This window comes from Rhagoletis pomonella, unplaced genomic scaffold (assembly GCF_013731165.1).
Source record: "Rhagoletis pomonella isolate Grant_MI unplaced genomic scaffold, Rhpom_1.0 Rhpom_scaffold_00001, whole genome shotgun sequence".
Taxonomy (NCBI): domain Eukaryota; kingdom Metazoa; phylum Arthropoda; class Insecta; order Diptera; family Tephritidae; genus Rhagoletis; species Rhagoletis pomonella.
Genome location: NW_023458555.1, coordinates 82642093 through 82654469, shown reverse-complemented (window position 1 = coordinate 82654469; position 12377 = coordinate 82642093). Strand labels below are relative to the sequence as shown.

General features: G+C 33.0%; 1 protein-coding gene across 1 annotated transcript in view; it reads left to right on the top strand.

Annotated features, from left to right (window-relative positions):
- LOC118748146 (E3 ubiquitin-protein ligase hyd) overlaps nt 1-12377 on the top strand; it is a gene marked incomplete in the record, with an annotated part of 830802 nt that overhangs the window by 135712 nt on the left and 682713 nt on the right.

The window sequence follows — 12377 nt, the reverse complement described above, 5'->3', positions numbered from 1 at the left end:
CTGACTTTGAACATCGTATACGCAGGTTCGATCCCTGCTGAAGTCTAGAAAAAAGAAGTCTGGTGAAGAGATGTGGTGATCTCCGAAATAGCTGCTATAACTTCAACCGCTTCAAAATATTAAAAATAAAATGTTAATAAGCCACAATAACATTTACAAATACATAGTTTAGGAAGAGCCTGCCTGAAACTATACAAAACAGCAAATAAGCAAATGGATGTATAGAATTGAAAACAACAACCACGCTGTCGAGTTTAAATAGCGGCAAATCGGCTGCACTTGATAATAGTTGGTTGAATAAGGAAAATGAATTAGCAACAAGAGTTTACGGGATGTACATAGCTCAGTGGTTAACGCTTCTGACTTTGAACATCGATTACGCAGGTTCGATCCCTGCTGAAGTCTAGAAAATCGTGGTACAAAGCTCAATAAAAATATTAAAAAGAAAATCTCATTATTTTGATTCCGTTGAAAAGATTTTTAAATATTTTTATGCAGATTTTTTAAGGCTAATCTGTTTTGTCATCTGAGGGGACTTTTTTCAAAAAGTTCTTTAAGAAACTATTTTTATTCATAAAAAACTCCATTTTTGGAGGTATTTTCAAATCGGTCCAGCTCGCTTAAATCTTAATATTTTTCCGATATATTTTGGGTGACGTCGTAAAGTGTAATAAATTTTGTAATCCCGGCGGAAAAACCGCAACTTTTTTTGGTGATGCAGTCCAGTATACATATTCAGTGACAAGCAAAACTGTAACATGGTGTAACGCTTTTTATATCAGCCGCCGCTATCTTTCCAAGCTCTAACGACATTTATACTTTTGTTGTATATTCTTATTGGTACACCCCTCTCACAAAGATTTGAAGTCAATCCAATAACAATAATAAAACCAGCAGGCAAAAATGTAAATTAAGGCAAATGTTACAGTTTTGCACTCACTCTCATTTTTGCATTTTTCCGTTATCTTTTCATAGTTGGAAGTCAGATGACTTTTTTCTTTATTGTAATTTATTCAAGAAGTGATTACGAGTAAATAATGTGGTTAGTCAGGAAACATAAATGTAAATAATATATTTACTGCGGAAACGCGGGACCGTAGGAAAAGTGGCAAAAAATTGTCGAATTCGCCACATGAAAATGTTTAGACTGATTTAGCCTAAAATGTTATTACCCTGCAGTGAAAAATTATCAATTGTTAAAACTAACCAACTTATACTTAGCTTTTTGGCGAGATTTCGATTAATACCTCACTTTTAATTAGCTATGACAAAACCAACTAAAAGTGAATTGTAAAGTCGTGCAGGAGTCATGCAGATGCAATCGGGAGTTGGTTTTCTTTACAAGTTTCTATTAAATATCCTCATACAAAAATTACTTTCAACACACTTTTTTTCTGAACTTCGCAGATTCTTTTTCATATTCAGGACAAATAAAAGGAAGATCGAAATTTTATACTATCATTTTGAAGATATGTCTGACGGTGTTCGAATATGGGGCCACCCAGAGCAGAATATGTAAACAAATATGAAATGTAATAAAATTAAGTAAATAAATAAGTAAATAAAAAAGTAAAAAAACAAAAAAATATTTTGTTTTTCTTATTGATATTTTATGTCCAAAAGTAGTTAGTTACAAGTTAGTTGACATGTAATGCAGAGGTATCCAGGTCTGACTTTTTTGCGGCCATCGCCCCACAAAAGTAGTTAGCTTTTTTCGAACAAAATACACAGTTAATAGTTAGCACTAGTGTTCGCGTAAACAGACTAAAGTTAGGTATAAGCTAACGTCACTCCCTGCAGGGTAAGGACAAAGGAAGTCTGCCAAAAAATATGTCGGTCCGATATCTTGTGTAGCAAGTAGCGCTACAGTCACTATTACAGAAGCGCTTAAGGTATTAAAATTGAATGCAAATCAGTAGACAGCGAGGCGAAGAATTGTCAAATTGAACGCAAAGGCATAATAAAATAAGAAAGAACCATTTTGATCAAAATAAATGTGCGAGAGTGGTAGCATTTTGTCGGATCGCACGAAAACTGGACCGTTGCCTATTGGGATATGTTACAGAATGCATTAAAAAAAACCCATCAGATGGCCCGGCATGTTATTGGATCAAAGACCCAAATTAAGCCTAAGCGCATCATGTAAGCCAAACTGTGAATCACAGTGGTCGTTTAATAATAGTTTGGGGTTGTATTTCAAAAATATTGTTGGTCCGTTAGTAGAGCTGGGATACTATCGATAGTACCGCCACTCGATAGTTTTCGAAACGATAGTTGAAAACATCGATAGTATCGATAGTACTATCGTCGTGAGAGGTATTGAATTTAAATGTTAAATTGCATGAAAATTAAATAATTAATAAAATTTATGAATAACTTTCTAAATTAAAGAGATTATATAAATTTGTTTAAATTTGAGTGCATCAAAAAGAACTTATAATAATAAAATAAACTTACTATATAGTATATATAATATAATATATAATAATAATACATTTCTAATACTACAAAACGAAACAAAATAAAAGATATTCGTTTAAATTTACAACTCATACTTATAAAAGTTCAACTGAAATCAAATGCGGAGGCGCATATCAAAATCCGGACAAAGGAAATTATTAACATTTTACCATATTATAAGAAAACGAATAAGGTACTGGTCAAAGTAATAGCACCACAACATTTTTAGCAGTTTTGACTATTTTTTTTTGTTTATTTAGTGTACTAATTTTTATAAAAGTTGTACAAAACATAAGAAAATACAAAATCATTAAAATTTCAAGCTTTTTAATTCGAATTTCTATAAAAGATTTGTGTAAGCGGTTTTATAGCTTATTTTGAATTTTACTATAATCCAGTGTAAGCTTATAGTTGCTAAAAACCCAATAACAAATTTTTTTTTTGCCGACTGTATTGCTAATTTTCTTGGATAAAAAAAAAAATCATGTAATGTTAAGAGATGTAAAGAAGAGAGAAGTTTCGCTAAAATCGACAAGGATAGTTTTCAAAACCTATCGATAGTGGCGACAGTTTTCAACTATCGAAACTATCGATATTACTATCGATAGTATCCCAGCTCTATCCGTTAGTACGCATTATGCGTAAGGATCAGTATCTGTTCATATTTCAACAAAATTTACAAGATGTAGTCGAAAAATTGAGAGTTTTTGCCGAAAAATCACCCAAAACATACTGCATATGTTCGCAAGGACTGGACGCAAAAGCAAAAATTTGCTATTTTGAAATGACCTCCACAATCCGCGGATATGAATCTGGTCGAAAATTTGCGAAATCAACTAAAAGCACAGCTTACTTAGTATCCAACTCCGTCCAATAGAGTACATGAGCTATGAAAGCAAACCAAGGATATATGGGAGGCCATACCTCCAGAATTTTTACAGAGATAAAAGTAAGGTATGCCAAATTGCATCCAGGAACTAAAAAAAGCAAAAGTATACTGAACATCGTGTTAACAATTTTTTTTTCGTGAAAATTGGCAAAAAGTTATTAAAAATATATAAGTGCTGTACTGTAACATATGCCTTAATTCACTTTTTTGTCTGCTGGTTTTATTATTGTTGTTGGGTTGACTTCATTTCGTTATGAGAGAGGAAGTACAGGTGTACCAATAAGAATATACAACAAAAGTATGAATGTCGTTAGAACTTGGAAAGATAGCGGCGGCTGATATAAAAAGCGTTACACCATGTTACAGTTTTGCTCGTCACTGTACATGCAAAATAATGCGTTATGCTGGATTTCCACTAGGCATTTAATGGCTGTAGAATATATATATATTTAAGTTTATTTTTAAATAAAAGTATTTTAATGTTTATATATTAAAAGTTTATTTATTAATAATCAAAAATTTTCTTTTCAACTACAAACAAATTCATAGAACCATAAATTGAAAATCAAGAATTTAAACAAGTATAAAAACATACAAGTAAAATACCCTACATATACTCCCCCTCTAGTAAAACGATAAATTAATTAATATTAAATGTTATTTTCTTTTTTGTATTTGGAATTGTTAGTGAATTAGAGTTTTGTGTTGTATCAGAAATTATATTTGCAGGTTTGAGTAAATCTATTGAAACTGTTTTAATCATATTTCCATAATGAATTTTGAATACTTTACTATTTTTCGAAATAATTTTAAATGGTCCTTCATAAGGTGATTGTGAATTTGATTTGTGAATAACTTTAACAAAAACGTATTCACAAGTATCCAAGTTCTTTGGAACAAAAGAGTATCCTTTATTGTGATGTACCACCTTTGATCTAACATTTGAAAGATATTTTCTTAGCTTAAAAAGAATTTCATTTGTATTGTCAACTTCATTATTATAACTGTTCGAAACAACTAATTCACCTGGTAATCTTAATGTTTGCCCAAAAACTAATTCTGCAGAAGAGCATTTTAAATCTTCTTTAATAGACGTACGTAGTCCTAATAATATCCAAGGAAGAATTTCAGACCAGTGGGTAGAATCATCTGAAGCTGTAATATCAGTCTTTAATGTCCTATGAAATCTTTCAATCATTCCATTTGATTGAGGATGATATGGGGACGTATGAATTTTGTGTGATCCTAACAATTTAGTTAATTCTGTGAACATTTTTGATGTAAATTGTGATCCTTGATCTACTGTTATATAAAGTGGAATGCCAAAACGAGGAACGTAATTTTGAACAAATGTTGTTGCTATAGAATTAGCTGAAATATCCCTAAGTGGATATGCCTCTGGCCATCGTGTATGTCTATCAATGATAGTTAAAATGTAACGATTTTCTTTTGACATAGGTAATGGACCAACAAGATCCATATGAATATGTTCAAATCGTCCAGATGGAATGTTAATTTTTTGCACAGGCGTCTTAGTATGTTTAGAAATTTTGGATTTTTGACAACTTATACAAGTAGAAGTCCAATTATTTATTTCTTTGCGCATATTAGGCCAAAAATATTTTGATTGAATCAAACGTCTAGTTGTACGGACACTTGGATGTGATAAAGAATGAATTTTATCAAAAATGATTTTTCTCATAGAATTCGGAACAAATGGTCTAAAAGGCTGTTGAGAAATACCGGAATATTAATTTCTTTTAAATTACTGTTGGAATTTTGATCAGATATTATGCCATAAAGCGTTTGATCTTTTTGTTGTTCCTCACATAATGTTTGAAAATTAATGTCTTAGGCTAAAATCGTGTTAACATCTGGAATACGTGAAAGGGTATCAGCAACTATGTTTTCTTTTCCAGAAATATATTGAATGTCGTCTATACATTGTGCAATGTACTCTAAGTGTCGAATTTGTCGAGGTGATCTGTCTGATTTAGAATTTAGAATATGTGTTAAAGGTCTATGATCAGTGTAAACAGTGAATGTTCTACCTTCTAGAAAATGTTTAAAATGTTTGATTGAATTGTATATCGGAAGTTCTCTATCAAATGTAGAATAATTAATTTCTGTAGGAGATAATTTTCGGGAAAAATATGCAAGTGGTTCTAAAATGTTGTTACTCATTTGTTGTAAAACCGCACCAATTGCTACATTCGATGCGTCTACAGCAAGTGATAAATTGCCGTTTTTATCAAAATGAGTAAGTAAAGTTTTCTTTGTAAAAAGTTTCTTCACATTTTCAAAAGCTGTAGTTGTATTTTCTGTCCAATTTAATTGTTTAAGTTTATTTTTAGTTGCTAATGTTAACATTTCGTGCAGAGGACTAAGTTCTGCTGCTAACATTTTAACATATCTGTGGTAATAATTCACCATACCTAGAAATTTTTGTAATTTATTTATTGAAAGTGGTTTTTCAAAATTAGTTATTGTCTCAACTCGTTCGAAAGAAGGTCTTATCCTTTCACTTGAAATTTCATAACTAAGAAAATCTAATTTACTTGTTCCGAAAATGCATTTACTAGGTTTAATATTCAAGTTATATTTTCCAAGTCTTTCAAAAACAGATTTTAAATGCTCAATATGCTGAACTTCATTATCACTTGCAACAAGAATATAGTCAATATAGACAATGTAGCATGACAGCTAAGCAAAACAAAATGTTCACACAATATTAAGTAAAAAGTTCAATATACTTTTGGCAATAACTAGGCCAAAGTACTCAAATCAATTTAGCTTGCGCTGCACTTCTCCAATAACATAAACTCGATTGAACCCATATACATTTATGTATGCATGCTCAACAACGTAGAATCATAAGCATGACTAACAACTTAGAAATGTAAGTTTGTAAATTAGATTACTCATAAGGTAGATTGTAAGCATATAAAAGAACGGCGATGAGCCGAATAAAACATTCCAACTTTAAGACTCAACGTTTGCGTTTTACTTTTGGAATCATTGTGGGGCATTTTAATGTTCACCTTAATGCGGCTGAAGAGCTAAGAAAATACTAAACACCTTCCAATGTTTACATGGCGATCCTGCCAGCTCAAAGTTAGATCCTGCCAGCTCAAAGCTAGATCCTGCCAGCTCAAATCTAGATCCTACCAACCCAAATCTAGACCCTGCCAACTCTATCAAGACCATGCCAGTACATTATGGTAGAGGAATACGTTCCGGAAGGATCGAAAAACGCAGAAGAGTACCCCAAATACATCCCTACAAAAATTGTAATAGGACCCAAACCAATATCCCTAGAGGAATACCGGCAAAGGCAAAACCGCCAAAAAGCCAACTTACAAGAGTTTAGGCAACGAATAAGCTGCGAACATAAACCCAAAAAACGTGGAGGTAGAAAGCGAAGGCACCAAAAAGAATGTGCAGAACTACAGCGAATAATTAACATCAGTCGCGGGCAACAAAAGAAGAAGTTGATAACCAAACTAAAAGATCTGCACAAAAATGGGTGGAACCCAGCAACAACAACAACGCAGAACCACCAAAAGGATCATTAGGAAATTTATAGTATGAACAGGGAAACCACCTTAGAAGACGTCATAAATCCAAAAACTAGGGAAGAAGAAACAAGGAGAATGTTAGCACAAATAAGATAGCTATAACTAATAAAAATACAAAAAAAAATTTTTTTTTTATTAAATTAAAAAAACAAGAACTAATAATAAAAAGGAAAATTGTTTTTCTCATTCATTTTTTTTTGCAACCGTAAAATATTATTAACATAAAAATGACTTGGTGGAAAATTGCACGAAACGGCATATTAATAGGAATAGCAGGATACGAAGTAGGAAAAGAAACCTCAGGTGAAAACACCTACGAAACTAAAGTAATTAAATATCAACCACATCCTATCGTAGAAAACAAGGAAGAAGTTCCCGATAAGTGGTTGACCGCTTTTGCATGCGTAGCTACATGTTTAATTGTCGCAATGGTAATCTTGATAAAAAATTACATTAAAAACAAATTGAGACAATTAAACAATGTACAACAACGCGTATAACTCTCTCAATAAAAAGAAACAACTTTCAAAAATGCCAAAATTAATAGAAAAAAAGTAAACATCCCAACCATAAACGTCAAAATGGTACAAACAGTAGTCGAATTCATTAAAACCGCCTCGTCAGTACTCCCAGAGTTTGATGGGAAGCCAGAAAACTTACACAGCTTCTTAGATGCCCTCGACATACTTGATCAAATCAAGGATGAGCACGAACTTTTAGCAATAACAATGATAAAGACCAAGCTAAAAGGAACGGCAAGAAACTTCATCAGTAATGAAAACACGATTGGACAAATAAAAACAAAACTCAAAAACGCGATAAAAGGTGAATCGGTAGAGGTTTTAACTGCTAAACTTCTAAACGTTCAACAACGTAGTAAAACTGCTAACCAATACACAGCGGAAATAGAAAAAATTACCAGATCACTAGAAGGAGCATATATCTCGGATGGATTAAACCCAGACTTAGCAACGAGATATTCTACACAGGCAGCCGTCAAGGCAATGTGTAAAAACAGCTCCAACTATAATGTTAAAATGATAATGCAAGCGGGAACGTTCACAACAATGAACGATGCGATCTCTAAGTTCACCAACAGCTGTACCGAAATAACAGGCAGCTCGAATACAATTTTGAACGTACGACAACAGAGTCAGTACAGGAACAATTTCCGCGGAGGATACCAAAGTAACAACTATGGAAATTACCAAAATCGGAGATTCAGACCACAACCGAGATACAACAATAACTCGAGGTCGTATAGCAATAATAATAATAACCGAAGAGGATCACAAGCCCAAAACGGCAATAGATCCTACAACCAGACCCGCAATGTGCGCAGCTGCACCCAGACGGAAAACCAGGAAGCTCCACTTCAAAATTAATAGAAAGAAAAATATGTGTACTGAACCTAAATCTAAACAGCTATATATCCACAAGGACATCCCTAAATAATTCGATTTCAAATTTTTTAATTGATACGGGAGCGGACATTTCCATTATAAAAATGCATCAAATTAGTAAAACTCACAAAATTAATAAAGAACAAATTACAGATTTAAAGGGCATTGGTCAAGGAATAACTAGCACATTAGGCACAATTAAAGCGGATTTAAAAGGTGATGACCTTCTAATTTACCATAAATTCCATGTCGTAGAAGACGACTTTCCAATCCCATGCGATGGAATAATAGGACTAGATTTCATAAAGAAATACAATTGTATTTTAGATTATGGCAAAACAGACAAGTCAAAGTAAACACCGATAACAAAAACATCTTCATACCACACCAACAATTATCTGAAGGCATTTTCATAGCAAACACTATCACAAATAAAGATCAAACTTTTGTTAGAATTATCAACACAACACATAAAAACACAACTATTCAAAATTACAAGATCAATACCGAAAATTTTGACGATTACACACTAATTAAAACAACCACACACGATAAAAATTGCAATGATACAGAGAAATTAAAAAGATTAACAAAAACTTTCCACAATTTGTCAACTCTCAACTAACAACACTATGCACAGAATTCATAGACATATTTGCACTAGAAACAGAACCAATTTCCTCTAATAATTTCTATAAACAAAAATTATACATGAAGGATGACACTCCTGTTTACATAAAAAATTATAGATTGCCTCAAACGCAAAAAGGAGAAATAAGCAAACAAGTAAATAAGTTAATCGAAGATGACATAATAGAACCCTCCATATCGGAATATAATAGCCCAATCTTATTAGTCCCTAAAAAATTACTCCCAGGTAAAACAGAAAAGAGATGGAGATTAGTGGTAGACTACAGACAGGTAAATAAAAAGCTAGCAGCACACAAATTCCCACTTCCAAGAATTGACGATATTTTAGATCAACTTGGAAGAGCAAAATATTTTTCATGCCTAGACCTTATGTCAGGTTTTCATCAAATCGAATTACACCCCGACTCCAGGGATATAACCTCATTTACAGCCGATAATGGCACATATAGATTCAAAAGACTACCCTACGGATTAAAAGTAGCACCGAATTCATTCCAAAGAATGATGACCCTAGCATTTGCAGGCCTCAAGCCATCTCAAGCATTTCTCTACATGGATGATTTAGTTGTATTAGGTTGTTCTGAAAACCACATGCTAAAAAATTTAAGAGACGTATTCTCCACTTGCAGAAAATTCAACCTAAAATTACATCCTGATAAATGCCTATTTTTCAGCCAAGAAGTAACTTATTTAGGACATAAATGTACAAACAAGGGAATATTACCCGACCCGAGCAAATTTGAAACAGTTCAAAATTACCCAACACCAAAAACAGCGGATGAAGTTAAGAGATTCGTAGCTTTCTGCAACTATTACAGAAGATTCGTACCGAATTTCGCAGAGCACTCACGAAAATTAACTAGGCTTTGCAAAAAGAATGTTTCCTTCGAATGGACAGAAGAATGTCAAAAAGCTTTTGCCTCTTTAAAGGAAGCATTAATTAGTCCAAAACTTTTGCAATACCCAGACTTCGTTAAAGAATTCTGCATAACAACAGACGCTAGTGGGTACGCTTGTGGGGCAGTCCTTAGTCAGGAACATAATGGCAAACAGTTACCAATTGCTTACGCTTCTAGGTCCTTCACCAAAGGTGAAACCAACAAAGCCACAATAGAAAAAGAATTGGCCGCAATCCATTGGGCCATAACCTTCTTCAGACCATATGTTTATGGCAGAAAATTTCTAGTTAAAACTGACCATCGTCCGTTAACATACCTATTCTCGATGAAGAGCCCTTCATCTAAGCTGACACGAGTAAGACTCGATTAAGAAGAGTACGATTTTGAAGTGGAGTATATAGCCGGAAAAGAAAATCATATTGCGGACGCATTATCCCGCATAACAATTACAAACTTAAAAGATATGTCAGTGGAAGCAAGTAAAATATTAAAAATAACAACCAGATCAGCAGCGAAACAGACCAGCAGTAATGCTGAAAATAAAGAAAGTCACAAAGAGAACCCCAAAATTTACGAAGCGCTAAATAAATTTGAAGTAAAAAGACATGTCGAGCTCGTTTTCACTCCTCCGAAATTATATTTCAAAAAAGGAAAGAAAATTTGTAGCACTTTGGATACAAGCAACCTAATTGTTGAGGATAAGATTGACCTAGGACAATTCTTTACCAGGCTTGAAAGAGAAGCCGGCAATTTAGGACTTGTACAAATACAGTTGTCCTTAGGGGACAAATTGTTTAAAAGTAATTATACTGCAGTAGGCAAATTTATAGAAATGGGTAACAAAGTTCTCAAAAAGCTAACAATCGCTCTAACCCCAGAGGTTATATATGTGACAAATCCCGGGAAAATAAAAGAAATTCTGCACAGATATCATGACGATCCTATTAGTGGTGGCCACCCAGGAATAAATCGCATGACAGATAAAATCAAGCAGAAGTATAGCTGGCTGAATATGAAAAACGACATAAGAAAATACATAAAAAACTGCATCCACTGCAAGAAGAATAAGACCAATAAGCATATAAAAGAACCAATGACAATAACGGAGACACCTCCGAAGGCATTTGATATTGTACAAATCGATACAGTCGGACCATTACCGAAATCGATAAATGGAAACGAATATGCAGTTACCATCATATGTGACCTAACCAAATACTTGGTAGCGATCCCAGTCCCAAGCAAACACGCAACAACAGTCGCTAAAGCAGTGTTCGAAAATTTCATTTTGATTTATGGACGCATGAATACAATAATGACGGACATGGGCACAGAATACAAAAACAACTTATTCAAAGAACTGTGTAAACTGTTAAAAATTGAACATAAAACTTCAACACCGTATCATCATCAAACTTTGGGTACTGTAGAACGCAGTCACCGGACATTCAATGAATATATACGTTCATACATATCCAGTGACAAAGATGATTGGGATGAATACCTCAGGTATTTCACGTATTGTTACAATACGACGCCATCAACCACACATAAATATTGTCCTTTTGAACTAATATTTGCAAAAAACCCACCGAACTATGATTTTTTAAAAGAAAATAAAATCAGCCCATTGTACAATCACGAAGCTTATGACAAAGAAGTAAAATATAGACTTCAAATAGCACAGCAAAGAGCTAGGAAATTAGTCCAAGAGGCTAAAGAAAAACAAAAAACAAATTATGATAAAAGTAGCTATAGTAAGGAAATAAACATAGGAGATTTAGTATTAGTTAGAGAAGAGGCCTCCCATAAGTTAGAAAATAGATATAACGGATACTACAAAGTTAAAAATATCGATGAGAACAACAATTTTACTTTAATACCGCATAGCATAGGAAATAGTAATAAAAACAATAAAGAAATTATAATTCATAAGAATAGACTTAAAGCAATATAACTCCACTAGTAATAAAAAAAAAAAAAAAAAAAAAAAACAACCAAACAATAAATAGATTTTAATAAACAGGCACACAAACCAAAGAAAACTAAATACAACATATCATGTTCAAAATACAAAAAATAGTCAGTACAATAAAGACACATGTGAAACAAATGTAAACAAAAAGTAAGAAAACTTTTTTTCCAATAGCATAACAATAAACGATAAGCTAAGTGAGCCAAACATTTTATTACCTAATAATTAATTGTTACTGAATAAGTCATTGAAATAGAATACTCATACATTAACCCAAATGTATGAGCATTCTTTTAAAGAGAGGAGGTGTAGCATGACAGCTAAGCAAAACAAAATGTTCACACAATATTAAGTAAAAAGTTCAATATACTTTTGGCAATAACTAGGCCAAAGTACTCAAATCAATTTAGCTTGCGCTGCACTTCTCCAATAACATAAACTCGATTGAACCCATATACATTTATGTATGCATGCACAACAACGTAGAATCATAAGCATGACTAACAACTTAGAAATGTAAGT